The 14,132-nt window shown below is 36.7% G+C and overlaps 1 protein-coding gene across 3 annotated transcripts in view; it reads right to left on the bottom strand.

The window, feature by feature from the left end:
* FHIT (fragile histidine triad diadenosine triphosphatase) overlaps window positions 1-14,132 on the bottom strand; it is a 939,636-nt gene that overhangs the window by 899,452 nt on the left and 26,052 nt on the right. For all 3 annotated transcript variants that reach the window (XM_067541431.1, XM_067541440.1, XM_067541448.1), the window contains exon 2: window positions 4,331-4,379. The gene's annotated coding sequence lies outside the window, so the exon portion shown is untranslated. The remainder of the gene's footprint in view (window positions 1-4,330; window positions 4,380-14,132) is intronic.

The following is a 14,132-nucleotide window of genomic DNA, read 5'->3' on the forward strand; positions in this document are numbered from 1 at the left end:
AAAGTAGAGCTTCAGAATCCATCTCTTTAGACATCACTGAAGTAGTCCAACACTGATGCAGTCCTGACACTCAGTTTAGACACTTTGGTCCACTGGAAGGTTTTGTGGTATCTTCACTTGTGATTTCCTTCTGGAAGTCATTACAGACGAGGATTGCTTCCAGATACTCATTCATCTTCAAACCTGATAGTCCATGGCCACATCTTGAATAGATCCCACAGCCCAGTCAACCATGACCTACACCATGGTCTAACAAAACAACAGTTACCTGTCCAGACATTGGATGAGTGTACTCAGAGAAAGCACTTTTGATATTATTGAATGAAAGTGCTATAAAAATGCAAAGTCATATGAATGCTTATTTAATAATTGATATTTATTTATGGCACCTAGACTATTAATTCATTGTACAAACAGAGTGCATAAAGGACTTAAATTAACACACAAAAATTACAGAAAGTACACAATATAGCATTTATGATTAAGGTATTTCTTCTGAGGGACGTTTCCAACAATTCCTGCAGATCTCACTCAGAGATCTATTATCACAGAGCTATATTATCACTACTGCATTATGGGTTTGAAACAATTTACTTTACATGTTGATATGAAAAATCCCTAACCAAATTTCACTTCCTTTAACTTGCCTGATAAACAAGAAGTACTGGAAAGATCAAAAGAAATTGGAATCAATAGATTTAAAACATTGACAATTCCTCTCACCAGTATCACTCCAGCTCCATTGCATTTGTCTGAATAACATTATTCTGGGGCGGCAAAATAACTGAATATGGAGCTTCCCTTAGCCCTTCAGACATTGGCTAACCCTGAAATATTTTATTTATCCTTGGAAAGATACTGGGACAAAATATTAAACAATCAATTTTTAAGCACATAGAGGACAATAGGGGTATAAAGACTAGCCATCATGGATTTGTCAAGAACAAACCATGCCAAGCCAACTTAATTTTCTTTTTTGACAGAGATAGTGGATTACTGGATAGTGGGGAAATAGTCAACATGATATATCGTGAATTTTAGTGAGACCTTTGACATGACATTCTCATGAGCAAACTAGGGAACTGCTGTCTAGATTAAATTAGTATTATGTGGATGCACAATTGGTTGAAAAACGATAGTCAGAGGAGTAGTTATCCATGGTTCCCTGTCAAACTGGGAGGAAGTATCTAGTGGGATGCTGCAGCAGTCAGCCATGGGTCTTGTACCATTCTACATTTTCATTAATGACTTGGATAACTGAGTGGAAAGTATGTTTATAACATGTGTGGATGACACAAAGATGAGAGGGGTTCCAAGCGCTTTGGAGGACAGGATTAAAATTCAAAATTATCTTGACAAATTGGAGAAATGGTCTGGAGTCAACGAGATGAAATTCAATAAAGACTTGTACTACACTTTTAGGAAAGAAAAATCAAATACACAATGGGAAATAACTGGCTAGGCAGCAGTTCTGCTGAAAAAAGGATTTGGAGGGTATAGTGGATCACAAATTCAATATGAGTCAACAGTGTGATGCAGTCGCAAAAAAGGCTAATATCATTATAGGATGTATTAACAGGAATGTTGCATGTAAGACATGAGAGGTAATTATCCCACTCTGCTCAGCACTGCTGAGGCCTCAGCTGGAGTAATATGTCACATTTTGGATACCACACTTCAGGAAAGATGGACAAGCTGAAGAGAGTCAAGAGGAGAGCAACAAAAATGACAAAAGGTTTAGAAAACCAGATCTGTAAAAAACTTGACATGTTTAGTCTTGAGAAAAGACGACTAAGGGGAGACCTGATAGTCTATAACATCCCTTAACGTTTTTAACAAGAGGACAGTGATCAATTGTTTTCCATGTGCACTGAAGGCAGGACAAGAAGTAATCAGCTAAATCTGCAGCCAGGGAGATTTGGGTTAGATATTAGGAAACACTTTCTAACTGTAAAAGCAATTAAATACTGGAATAGGTTTCCACTTAGGAAGTAGGAAGGTTGTGGAATCCCCATCACTGGAGGATTTCAAGAACCAGTTAGACAAACACCTGACAGAAATGGCCTAGGTTTATTTGGCCTGCCTTAGCATAGGGGCTAAGATGGACTAGATGACCTCTCCAGCCCTATGTTTCTATGATTTATATGATCATCAGATAAATAGTTTTCTGCGTTATGGCAGAAGTCACCAGGGGATGCCGGATTATGAGGAAGGGACAGTCTGTTGAACCTAAGGGAATGTGAGGAAAGGCTTGGTGGCTCACACTTGGGCTTAACCAGTGTGTTCTTTCTCCCACCAAAAACCTCTCCTCCTACCAGCTCATCCTCCAAAAAGCAGAACCGTGGCAGCTCAGGAACATAGTAGTAACTGAGGACATAGTCTGCCTGGCACGAAGGTCAGACCAGCTCTGAGGTGAAAAGCCAGCTGTGGGGCAGGATGAGGATTCAAGGAAGATCTAGAGCAGTGTTTCTCAATTAAATTTGGCCACGGAACCCTTTTGAACTCGATAAATAATTACGGAACCCCCCAAACTCTTAACAGTATTTTTACATATGGGGCCAAAAAAAATGTCGAAATAAGCAAATTATATACAAACAACTCGGTCAGCGTTTCTCAATTAAATTTCCCTGCGGAACCTAAATTACACTCATACTCAATACCCTCCACCGAAAAATCTGGGACATCTTCCCTTTTTCGGCGGCACAGAGAACAGCTGCTCTCGGCGGCGCGATGTCACTTTCTCGCGGAACCCTAATAGTGTTCCCACGGAACCCCGGGGTTCCACGGAACACCAATTGAGAAACACTGATCTAGAGGCATAGAAGGAAAGGGAGAGAGACGGAAGCCAAGTTAACTTATCTCCATTTCTGCATCTTACAACCCTAAAAATAAGTATACCAAGGGTTAAAGCACAGCTGATTGGTTCAGAGGTCACTTATCACTTGTGATACAGCAGCTGCCGCTAAGGTAACTATATACAGCATTTGCTTAACAAACAAAAGATTAAGCAGGTGCAAACAGCTATAAGCCCATAAATTGCAGCTGACATATATAAATAAGAACAGAGTTTTTTTTTTCTCCCTTAAAAACATTTTCTCCTTTAAAAAAACACTTTTATCCACCACATAAATATTTGTTCCAATTTTTTTTTTGCTTTATTCCTTCTATAAAACAGCTCAACTACACATATAAACATTAAAAATCAATTTACCATGTCATAAAATGTAAACGTGATCAGAAAAGAATTAAATTTAACTCACATACTATACTATAACATACATTCATTTATTCTGTATTATACAACTTTGTTATTTCACAAATGTTTTAACAGTTGATCACAGTGGTTTACAACTGATGACACTGCAAGACAATAATTTAAAACTCACTGCATAATGCGACCATCTTGAATTTCTAAATCTGCTTTTTATGTTGCAGGCTGCTTTATCATCACAGTTCTTAAAATCAGTTCTTATGAAACTGAGGGCAGAAAATCTCAAAATTAAAAGATAACGGTTGCTGAAACCAAATACAAGTTTATATGGTATTTTACCCTATCCAATGAAGCCATTTAATGAAAGCGATCCCTGTCACAGCCCACGATTTATCACCCAATTTCTTTTCTGCATGAACTATTTCCAGTTTAAGTATGAATAAAAGAACAATTAAGTTGCACACTTATGTATACACCTACCAAAGTGGGTAACATTTTTTTCAAAGAAAAGACTAAAGCTATTGAAAAACCGCACGCAGGGATAACTATTGCACTCTGTTATTTCAAATTAAGTTGTTTATCCATTTAAAGCCCAGTGACAAAGTCAGAAGAACTTTGCAGCAGTCAGGGACTGTCAGATAATTTCCTGCTTTCTGCAGAGTTGCCTACTGCATACCATTGCACAACTGACTATCGCAATAAATTCAATACAACCAGATTAAAACGCCACTCTGCATTCTGTTTTACATGTTTTATTTTGCCAGCTGCCTTTATTCAACTATTGACCAGAAGCAATACCAGTGTTCTTGGTTTGTTTGTTTTTTAAATCACACCTACCATTAATCTTAGTGAACAGAGCGACACTGGAATATCTTAACCGCTCTGAACAAAGCATAAGTCAGCAATCATGCTCTGAGATATGGCCATCCTCAGCACATCAACTTGTTTCCCTTTACACTTCCCTTCTAACTATTGCTCAGCATTGTGTGTGTGATGGGACAACTAAGTGGTTAAAGAAGTTGTCCTGTCAGCTATCTTTAAATGCTTAAATCCCTGAATAAAAGAAAAATCAATGTTATAAGGCAATGTTTGTCAATGAAATGTAATAAATACACTTACCTTTACAGACTATTCTCAGTGGATTTCACTTCTTTGCTGTACTTCAAAGCTACAAAGGGATAAAAAATAAAGCATTGACCTGTCTGCCATTGAAGACAGAATGTTTCGTGTACACACTAGTAATCATGTTTTACTTATGTCACAGCAGGAGTAGCTGAAGAAACCTCTGATAAAAAGTTCTCTCACTACTATTTCATGAGCCAAATTCTGGCTGCCATTAGCACATAGGCATATACCAGAATGCTTGCAGATAGAGGGGGAGCCCAGGGCAAGTGTGTCCACATTTGGCTTCCTCCAAAATCCACAGAGAAGCTGATCCACAGCTGATCCTGATGGAAGGGCCCCACTGAGCAGTTGGCATGAGCCACACATGATGCACAAAAGTGGAAGTAAAATGCCTGATCTGGCAATAAGAACCACTCATCTTGTGTGGAGAAAGGGGAACATTATCAGTTCATATGCTGGCATGGAACCTATTTTGAAAGACCACCACAAATATAAGAATTAGAACTGAGTAAACCTCCATCATTGTAATGTAAGTGGCCATGGGAAATTTAACAGAGTTCTTTCAGCTTTTACCTTGCATGATAGAATACCAGGAAAAACATTAGTTGCATCAAGTAAATCAATATAATATAAATTTCCATCTAACAGATTAAATCTGAAAAGATCCTTCTTCCATTTGAATTTTAAATGGCTTGTTAATTTTATTCCATGTATTACCATCTGGTTCAACTTCCATATCCCTGTTCAGATTTAAAATTGTTCCCAAAGCTGCAGTGCCTAACTTTTATTATACAAGCTTCACTCAATACCTTATTAGTGACACCTTTTCCCTAACAAAGAAGCATTGGCTAATCTCAACTAGAAGGAAGGATCCCTTGGGGCTGGAGAGTCTACAAAAAGGATCTGCACAAAGATGCTGTCTGATATCTCATGTGGTACAAGCCTACCAAGGTTTAGGTCCTTCCAGATACCCACTTGGGGTCATGAAATCCGAAGTCTGAGCAGCAGGGTGGGTGTTCAAAATCAAACCTGCGTCTATGTAAATACCCTGCTTCCTATCTGCTTATATAGACCCAAAAATTATCCTATAGCCAGGAAAAAAATTTGAATAGGAGAATTTAGATTTATCCTGTCAGACAAGGATGCATAGAGAGGAATCTAACAACACACTGAGCTGTCCATCATCAAATTGGCACAATAATTTAAACATCAAAACCACTAAAATCTCCACTCTGATATATAGATGTAATACCGATTGAATTAAATGCTATTCAATGGCAAAAGTAAGGCTTTGGTGAGACCAATACTGGAATACTACATACAGCTCTGGCATCCATATTTTAAAAAGGATATTGAAAAACTGGAAAGATTGCAGAAAAGAGAGAAAAAAATATTCAAAAGATAGAGAAAATGCTTTAGAGTGAAACACATAAAGAGCCCAATCTGTTTAGTTTATCAAACTGCGAGGTGATTTGATTTCAGTGTATAAGTATCTTCATTGGGAGAAAATATCAGGTACTAAAGGGCTCTTTAATCTAATGGAAAAAGGCATAACAAGAACCAATGACAGAAAGTAGAAAACAGGCCAATTCAAATTAAAAAAATAGGCTCACATTTATAACAGTGAGGGTAATTAACCACCGGACCAAACTACCAAACTCCGCTGTAGATTCTTCATCTCTCGATGTTTTAAAATCAAGACTGGATGTCTTCCTGGCAGATGTTCTTTAGCCAAACACAAGTTATTAGGCCAATATTGTAGTAGCTGAATGAAATTTAATGGCCTGTGATACAGAGAAAGTCAGCCTATATGATCTAATGCCTTCTGGCCTTAAACTCTATGAATCCTCACCAATGACAAATATTTGTGTGCAATTTACAATGTACAATTTACAATACAGAATGTTTTCATTGTAGAAGAGATTTTCCATAGTGTTGGCTACTGTAATGTACCAGAAGTTTGAATATCATGTTATTTGTTTGAAGCCTTTGATGACCATTTACATAAGATAAAAAATGTTCATTCAAGTACAAGCACCAATTCGTTGAATAAATTCAGCCCCAGCTCTTATAGTGCATTCAGTGAACTATTACTACAGGCAAACTAATGCAGCATTCTCTCAAATAATGACAAATTTCCATCTAAGGAGAGATTTGTAAATGCTCTCAAAACATGAAAACCATGCAGAAGAATAATACAATCTGGGATATATAGATTCCAATTTCTTCAAAGAATCTAGATGTGGGCTGTGTCACTGGAAAACCACAACCCACAGATATAGAGTCATAGAAATGTAGGGCTAGAAGGGTCCTTGAGAAGTCTTCTAGTCCAGGGTGCTGTGCTGAAGTACAACCAAGTAAACCTAAACCATCCCTGACAAGTATTTCTTTAACCTGTTGTTAAAACCCTCCAGCGGCAGGGATTCCACAGCCTCCTTTGGAACCCTACTTCAGAATTTCATTATGTTTTTAGTTAGGAAGTTTTTTGTAATATCTAACCTAAATCTCCCTTGCTGATTACTTCTTGTCCTACCTTCAATGGACATGGAGAACAATTGATCACTGTCCTCTTTATAACCCTTAACATATTTAAAGACTCTTATCGGTTCCTTTCCCATTCTTCTTCTCATGAAGAAACATCCATATTTTTAAAATATTTCCTCAAAGGTCAGATTTTCTAAATCTTTTGTCATTTTTGTTGGTTTACTCTGGACTCTTTCCAGTTCATCCACATCTTTCCTAAACCGTGGCACCCACTACTAGACATAATACTCTAGCTAAGGCTCACTAGTGCTGTGTAGAGTGTAATAATTACCTCCCATGTCTTACAAATGACTCTCCTCTCACCCCAGAATATTAGCCTTTTTTGCTACTGTATCACATGGTTGGTTCACCTTCAATTTCTGATCCACTATAACCCACAATTCCTTTTCTGTGGTCTGTCTAACCAGTTATTCCCCATTTTGTAGAGGTGCATTTCATTTTTCTTTCCTTAGTACTTTGCCTGTCATCTTGTTGAATTCAGACCAATTCTCCAATTTGTCAAGGTCATTTTAAATTCTAATCTTGTCCTCCAAAGTGTTTGCAACCCTCCCCAGTTTGATGTCTTCTGGAAATTTTATAAGCATATTCTCCACTCCATTATCCAAGTCATTAAAGAATATTCTGAGTAGTACTGGACTGAGGACAGACCTCTGCGGGATCCTACGAAATGCAACCATTGATAATTATTCTTATAAGAGTATGATTTTTCAGCTAGTTTCGCACATAGCTTATAGTAATTCATCTACACTTCCTTATTTTGCTCAAAAGATTGTCATGTGGCACTGCATTAAAAGTCTTACTGAAAAATCAAGATATATCATATCTACAGCTTCCTTCATAGCCACTAGTCCAGTAAGCCTGTTGAAAAAGGAAATTAAGTTGCTTTGGCAAGATTTGTTCTTGACAAATCCATGCTTGGCTGTTCCTTATACCCATATTATCCTGTAGGTGCTTAATAATTGATTGTTTAATCATTTGTTTCAGTATATTGCCACATTGAAGTTAAGCAGTCTGGGTCTATAGTTTCCTGGCTCCTCTTTGTTTCCCTTTTTAAAGATTGGTAATATGTTTGGCCTTTACCATTCCTCTGAGATCTCACTCGTCCTCCACGAATTCTTGATAATTGTTAACAGTTCTAAGACTGCTTTAGCTAGTTCCTTAAGTACCCTTGCTTACAGTGAATTTCATCAAGTCCTACTGTCTTTATTACATCTAATTTAGCTACATATTTTTAACCTGTTCTCTCTCTATTGTGGCTTGTTCCTTTCCCCTTGTTGTTAATATTGATTATGTAAGCATCTGGTCATAACTGACATTTTTATTGAAGACAGAACCAAAATAGGCATTAAACCTCACCCTTCTTGATGTCATCTGTTATTAGCTCTTCTTCCCCACTAAGTAACAGACCTACACTTTCCTTTGTCTCTTATTCCTATTGTATCTATAAAACCTTTTTGTATTGCCTTTTACGTCCCTGGATACATGTAACACATTTTGTGTCTTAGCCTTTCTGACTTTGTCCCTACATGTTTGTGCTATTCTTCTGTATTCATCCTTGGTAATATGTCTATGTTTCCATTTTTTGTAGAATTCTTTTTTGATTTTCAGGTCATTCAAGTGCTCCTGAAGAAGCCATATTGGCATCATACTATTCTTTCTATTTTTCCTTCATATCGGGATAGTTTGTTGTAGTGCCTTTAATATGGTCCCTGAGAAACTTCCAGATCTCTTCAATCCCTTTTTCCCCTAGATTTTCTGCCAATGGGATCTTACCTACCAGTTCTTTTAATTTCTTAAAGTCTGCTTTTTTTAAGTCCATCCACTAGCGGCTGTGTTTTATTAAGATATCAGTGACCTTGAAAAGCCATCAAAAAGCTGTTCAAAGTTTGATTTACCTCTGATGTCAAAATCTTCCCCCTTCCTTCTTCCTTTCTCAGAGAAAAAACGGAAGAGTCATGGAAAAAGAGAAAGATGTTTTGTTTATAATGTCACTATCCACCATCATTCTGTTGAGAAAGGAGGCAGGAAAAAGGACAGACATGATGTCACCTTTAATCTCACAACTGCACTGGGAAAAGACAGAGGAAAAAGGACATGAATATGACTGGCTGTCTTATTTTTACTACTGGAGTGAGGGGAAATAGAGGAATAGGGACAATTGGCTGATTTGTCACAATTGTACCAGTCAACAAATAGCTTCTCAGAGAACAGGGGACAGAAGGGAGGGGCAAAACTGAAGTACATATCGTGTCTGTAGATGAGCTAACAGCTAGTTATTGTTTGCATATCTCATGTACCTTCAAACATTTGACAGCTTTGATCCAATATGGATAATTGGGTGTCATTCAAATCACATTTGTGCTGATATGCAATCCAGAAGCAGATTCAGACCACATTTCATTTTTATTTTTTTTTAAAATAGAAGAATGAAGGCTCACAAGAAACATATCTATTATGTGACTAAATAAAATATGATGGGATAAAGAGGAATCATGCATACAGCTCTGCCCATGCACATCAGCTTCCAGGATTGGGGCTTACATTTGGGGTTGAGGTAGTGAAATGGGTCTCCAACTGATTAATTTTTATTCCTGAAAAGATCTGAAACTAAAATATATCAAATTATGTGCCCACATATATGAAATATAATATGGTGTACTGTGGTATAAGAGGATTTATCAGCATGAATTGGGACACCCACATAAGTGACCTGTTGCTCCCCCACTTGTGAATCTCAATGAGTGCCAATAAAACCTTTATACCACATTATCTTCTCTTCTGAATACGCTACATGTGTCACAGAAGAAAATCTTTTACAGCTCAGAATTTTTTTAAATTTTGCGAAGACTTATTTTGTACTTCTCGACCTAGAAAGCCAGATGCCCTAGTTACAACCTTTACAAGCATAAAGAGGGACCACAAAACCGCTAAAAGTGTGTTACGATAGCCTCTCTGTTTAAAACCAGTTACCTCAGAGCTGTGAGTGCTAGGTTTAGCTGGGAAGTTAGACTCTCCCCTTCTCAATGGTTTAAGTTCTCATCTCCATGGTAGAGGTATCAGACATGGCTCTTTAATTTATCACATGGATATCACCTCCACATGAGTGGAAGAGATAGGAGATAGAAAGTCTCTGACAAAACTTTCATCTGGAATTTTTTATTTCTAGCCATTTTCCATCACACTGTTACACAGAACAGTGTATTTTCAATCACCAGCACTGCATACTGCAATCAGTTGACAATAAGTCTATATGACAAACTCCATTTAGCAAATTCTCATTATGATAAACCTGATACAGTAATATTTACTTGGTAGCCACGAAAGCAACATGGATTTGGCATGAGTGCCTCTTTTAAAGACAAGTGGTCATGCTACAGTATGTGAAATTATCAGGGGTGGCCCACTTATTTTAAGTAATGACTACTGTGGGTCTTGCAAAATTAAAAAAGTGTGACATCCCCATCTGATGTGCTAAGTTTGATACCTGTTAAGTTTCAGGTAATCCTGTGACAGTCTGTATCCTTACGTTTACCCTTTTACAAAACAATGATAAATTTTCTACAAAGTAAGCTTTGTGAGGTATCATTTGAAAACTCATAATTTGCTGATCATTATTGTCCTGGTAAAATGTGTGGCCACATTATATGTAAAGTCATAATATTCTACTGTATGATATTAAGAAGATAAATTCCAAGTCTCCAAAACAGCCACAAACCAGTTCCTCAAAAACAAAAGGCAAACTGATGCCTCGGCCAGGTGTTAACAAAACCAAATGGACTATCACTTGGTTAAGCGTTCATTCTTTGGCAGGAAAAAGGTTGTGAATGAGAAATCTACATCATTGCAAAGAAACGGCAGGAGGTTCCCATGCCCACAGATTTTCTGTTGCCTGAACCTCAGGTGGAAATGATTTTAAAATTAAAAAAAAAAAAAAAAACCAAAAAAAAAACCTATAAGAATAGGGAACAGATGCCACAAAACATTCCTCCCTTTTTCTCTGCCCATGGCATCAACAACACCTGAAGGACAAGGAAGCAGCACTGAACTGGGGGAGGGGTCCTGGCTGAAAAGAATCTAGCCAGCAAGACTACTGAAGCATGTGGTGAGAGACATTTGCTTTGAATTCACTTGGCTTGTTATGATAGATATCAGTTGCATTTTACCTTTTATTTTCTTGTAACCAATATGGGCTTTTATGCCTCATTACTTGTAATCACTTAAAATCTTTCTTTCTGTAGTTAATTTGTTTTTGTTTATCTAAATCACTGTGTTTGGACTGAAGTGCTTAGGAAACTCCATTTAAGATAACAGGATTTGTGCATATCATTATCTATTAATAAAATGACAGACTTCATATAAGCTTGTATTGTCCAGGAGAGGGCTGGACATTACACGATGCACATTTCTGGGGGAAACTGCGGGCCTGTGAATTTGCTGGTTTTTCTCTGCAGTGTAATTCAAGAGCGGCTGACCATAGCAATCATACAGTATAACTGATAGTGATTTACATGCTGGAAGCTGTGTGAGAGCAGACAAGGTGTGGTTGCTCTCACAGTGAAGCAGTGTAAAAGGCACCCCAGGCTGGAGAACTAAGGGGACACAGCTGTTCAACAGTCCAGATTGTACCGTGTCACAACTGCCTCTGCACTTTGGCTGATATTTTTCATACAAGTCACTTACTTCACACAGACATACTCTTCTATTGATTATGAAAACATGCACATTAGAGGACATTTTAGTGTTCTGCCCTTTCAATTCCAAAACCAACCTAGCTTGACAAATTAGTTATTTTTAATCTGATAGTAATTTACACTGCTTTTTTGTGTTTGTGTGTTTCAGCTGGATCAAGTATTTACTTCAAAAATAAACTCATCACTGAATTAAAGAAAGCAATATGAGATAGATAAGATCACTGTCCAACTAGATCAATTTTGGACTAAAATCTGAGACAAATCTTTTGAAAGGGACAGTCAATTTGCAATTACACAATTTTGTATTTTAAAAGGGGTTAAAAGTAGTTTAAAAATTATTCCCCCCCCCCCATGTTCCTCTGCCAAGTTTTGTGATTTGCAATTACAGTTTTATGTTTTTAATTCCAAATGACAATAAACAGAATGCTGTCAAATGTATTAAGTAAAACTGAAAACATGTTTTCTCTAATCTTTCAGTTACAGTAATCTTAGGAATTATTTGTTTGTATACTAACAGGTAAACATTTGCAGGCAGAACTGCATTTTTTTTAGGATGGCAGTGTATTTCTGCAAAAAGTTCATTATACCAGAGGCAAATTAATTTCTGTGTATTTACAAACATTATGTCAAGTAACTAATGCACATGCATAGGGCATAGCTAATTTTCAAACTGAAACTCTGCTGATTCAACCAAGGAAGGTTATTTTCTCATTAAAACAGCAAAAAATTTATTGTTACATAGTAGGCCAATTGCTGGCAACTTTCTATAATTCATATACTATGTATTAATATCAATCAGTGCAAATGGGGTAGAATCTAAGACTAAAATAGGAAAAGAACAAGTTGAAAATTACTTAGACAAGTTAAATGTTTTCATTCAGCAAGGCCTGTTGAAATACATCCCAGAATACTTAAGGAACCGGCTAAAGAGATCTACCAAAGTGATACTATACTTGGAAAAAAATTATTCTAGAATTTTTTTGTAATGATTTAAAATATTCATTTGTTTTTTACTACTGTTGTTTTTGCGATTAAGAGCTGCAAAAATATATTTTATGAAATTACATGTGTGTTAATTTGTAGCCTAAAATTTAAAATGGAAAAATAAGAGTATTAGCAGAAAGTTGCTTTAGGAACTTAAGAAAAAGCTATCCAAAAATCTAATACATACCTGCTCTTTGAGCCGGGGGTTGCCACAATTTTAGAAAAAAAGTAAGTGAATAAGTAATAAATATAAGGACCAATGAAGTAGGCATCTACTGAAACTGCCATATTTAATTCAAGAAAGTAAAGAGTTAATCAGTTTATTGTTGTAAATAAAGGCATTTGGTTAAATGAAAGTTCCATCAAAGCTTAATAACCAAATTCAAGTGAACACAAAGTAAAGGGTTATATACTTTCTGTGGTTTCTATAATGGCTAATCTAATGACACTAAATGGAGTGTTATTGTTGATTCCTTTGCTTCTATTTCATAAATTAGATAAAGCAATCTGACAGTTACAGTACTTGGGAATTTTATTCTACTAAGTGATTTTAAAGGCATCTCAAAACCAAAGTCATAACTTGAATGACTACTGAATCATATTTCTTTCATTTTAAAGGGAAAAAATCATTAAATAAAATAACTGTATACAACACAATGTATGTCTTAAACAATCACAATGTAAGAGTCAGAAGTCAGAGTAAAATGAATCATTGTCATGGGCAGAAAAGCAGTCAAACCAGTGGGATATAAAATAAGGGTAGCAGACAAGACCATCCCCTGGCCTCATTCTATTCATGGAACTCTCAAGAGCTCTGCGCATAAATGCTGGTATGATATGGCATAGAGAGTGTAGAATTGACTCATGTACAATTTGAGTAGCACATTTCTAAATCTTCATAAAAAAAGTTCACTTATTTCAAATGCTAAGTGTTTGTGTTCATCACTCAGTGATGAACATAAAAAGCCAGCATCCTTGGCCTCCCCTGGACTACAAGGCATCAACCTGAGCTGTCTAAAGACAAAGTTAATAGCACTTCATCTGTCTGTTCCGTTACTGTAAAGATAAAGCCCTTCTCTCCAAATGAGCTTTTTCTATAATCAAGGGGCTTTTCTCTAGCATTTGCAGTGTTTTCACTAACCTTTGAGTTTATTAGATGAGGCTTACACTTGCTAGAAATGGAAGAGAAATTTCTATCAGCTTTTAGAGATGCATTTGCCCTCACAATGTACTGGGGGTTTTTTCAATTATGTTGATAGCCTAGGAAGAAAAAAAATCCCTTTCCCCATTTCATTCACATAATAAGAATCTGCAAGCTGTTCCACATGACAAGATGAACAATGTGAGCTAAAGGAACTTGTTCCGCTTGTCAGCATCCAAGAACCTACAGCAGTGAGATACAACTCTGATGACACTACTATAGTAGAACTGGGTCAAACATACCGTCACTTTAAAACAGAACGTCAGCTTCCTACTTCAGAAACGTGATTCAATGGCACTCCAAAAGATACTGGATACTATTAGCTTTGTATTTAGGTCCAAAAATCAAACTATAATTGTGACAATATTAGATGAAT

Source organism: Emydura macquarii, unplaced genomic scaffold (assembly GCF_026122565.2).
Source record: "Emydura macquarii macquarii isolate MOO-44397 ecotype Brisbane River unplaced genomic scaffold, CSIRO-AGI_Emac_v2 contig_71, whole genome shotgun sequence".
Classification (NCBI taxonomy): Eukaryota; Metazoa; Chordata; order Testudines; family Chelidae; genus Emydura; species Emydura macquarii.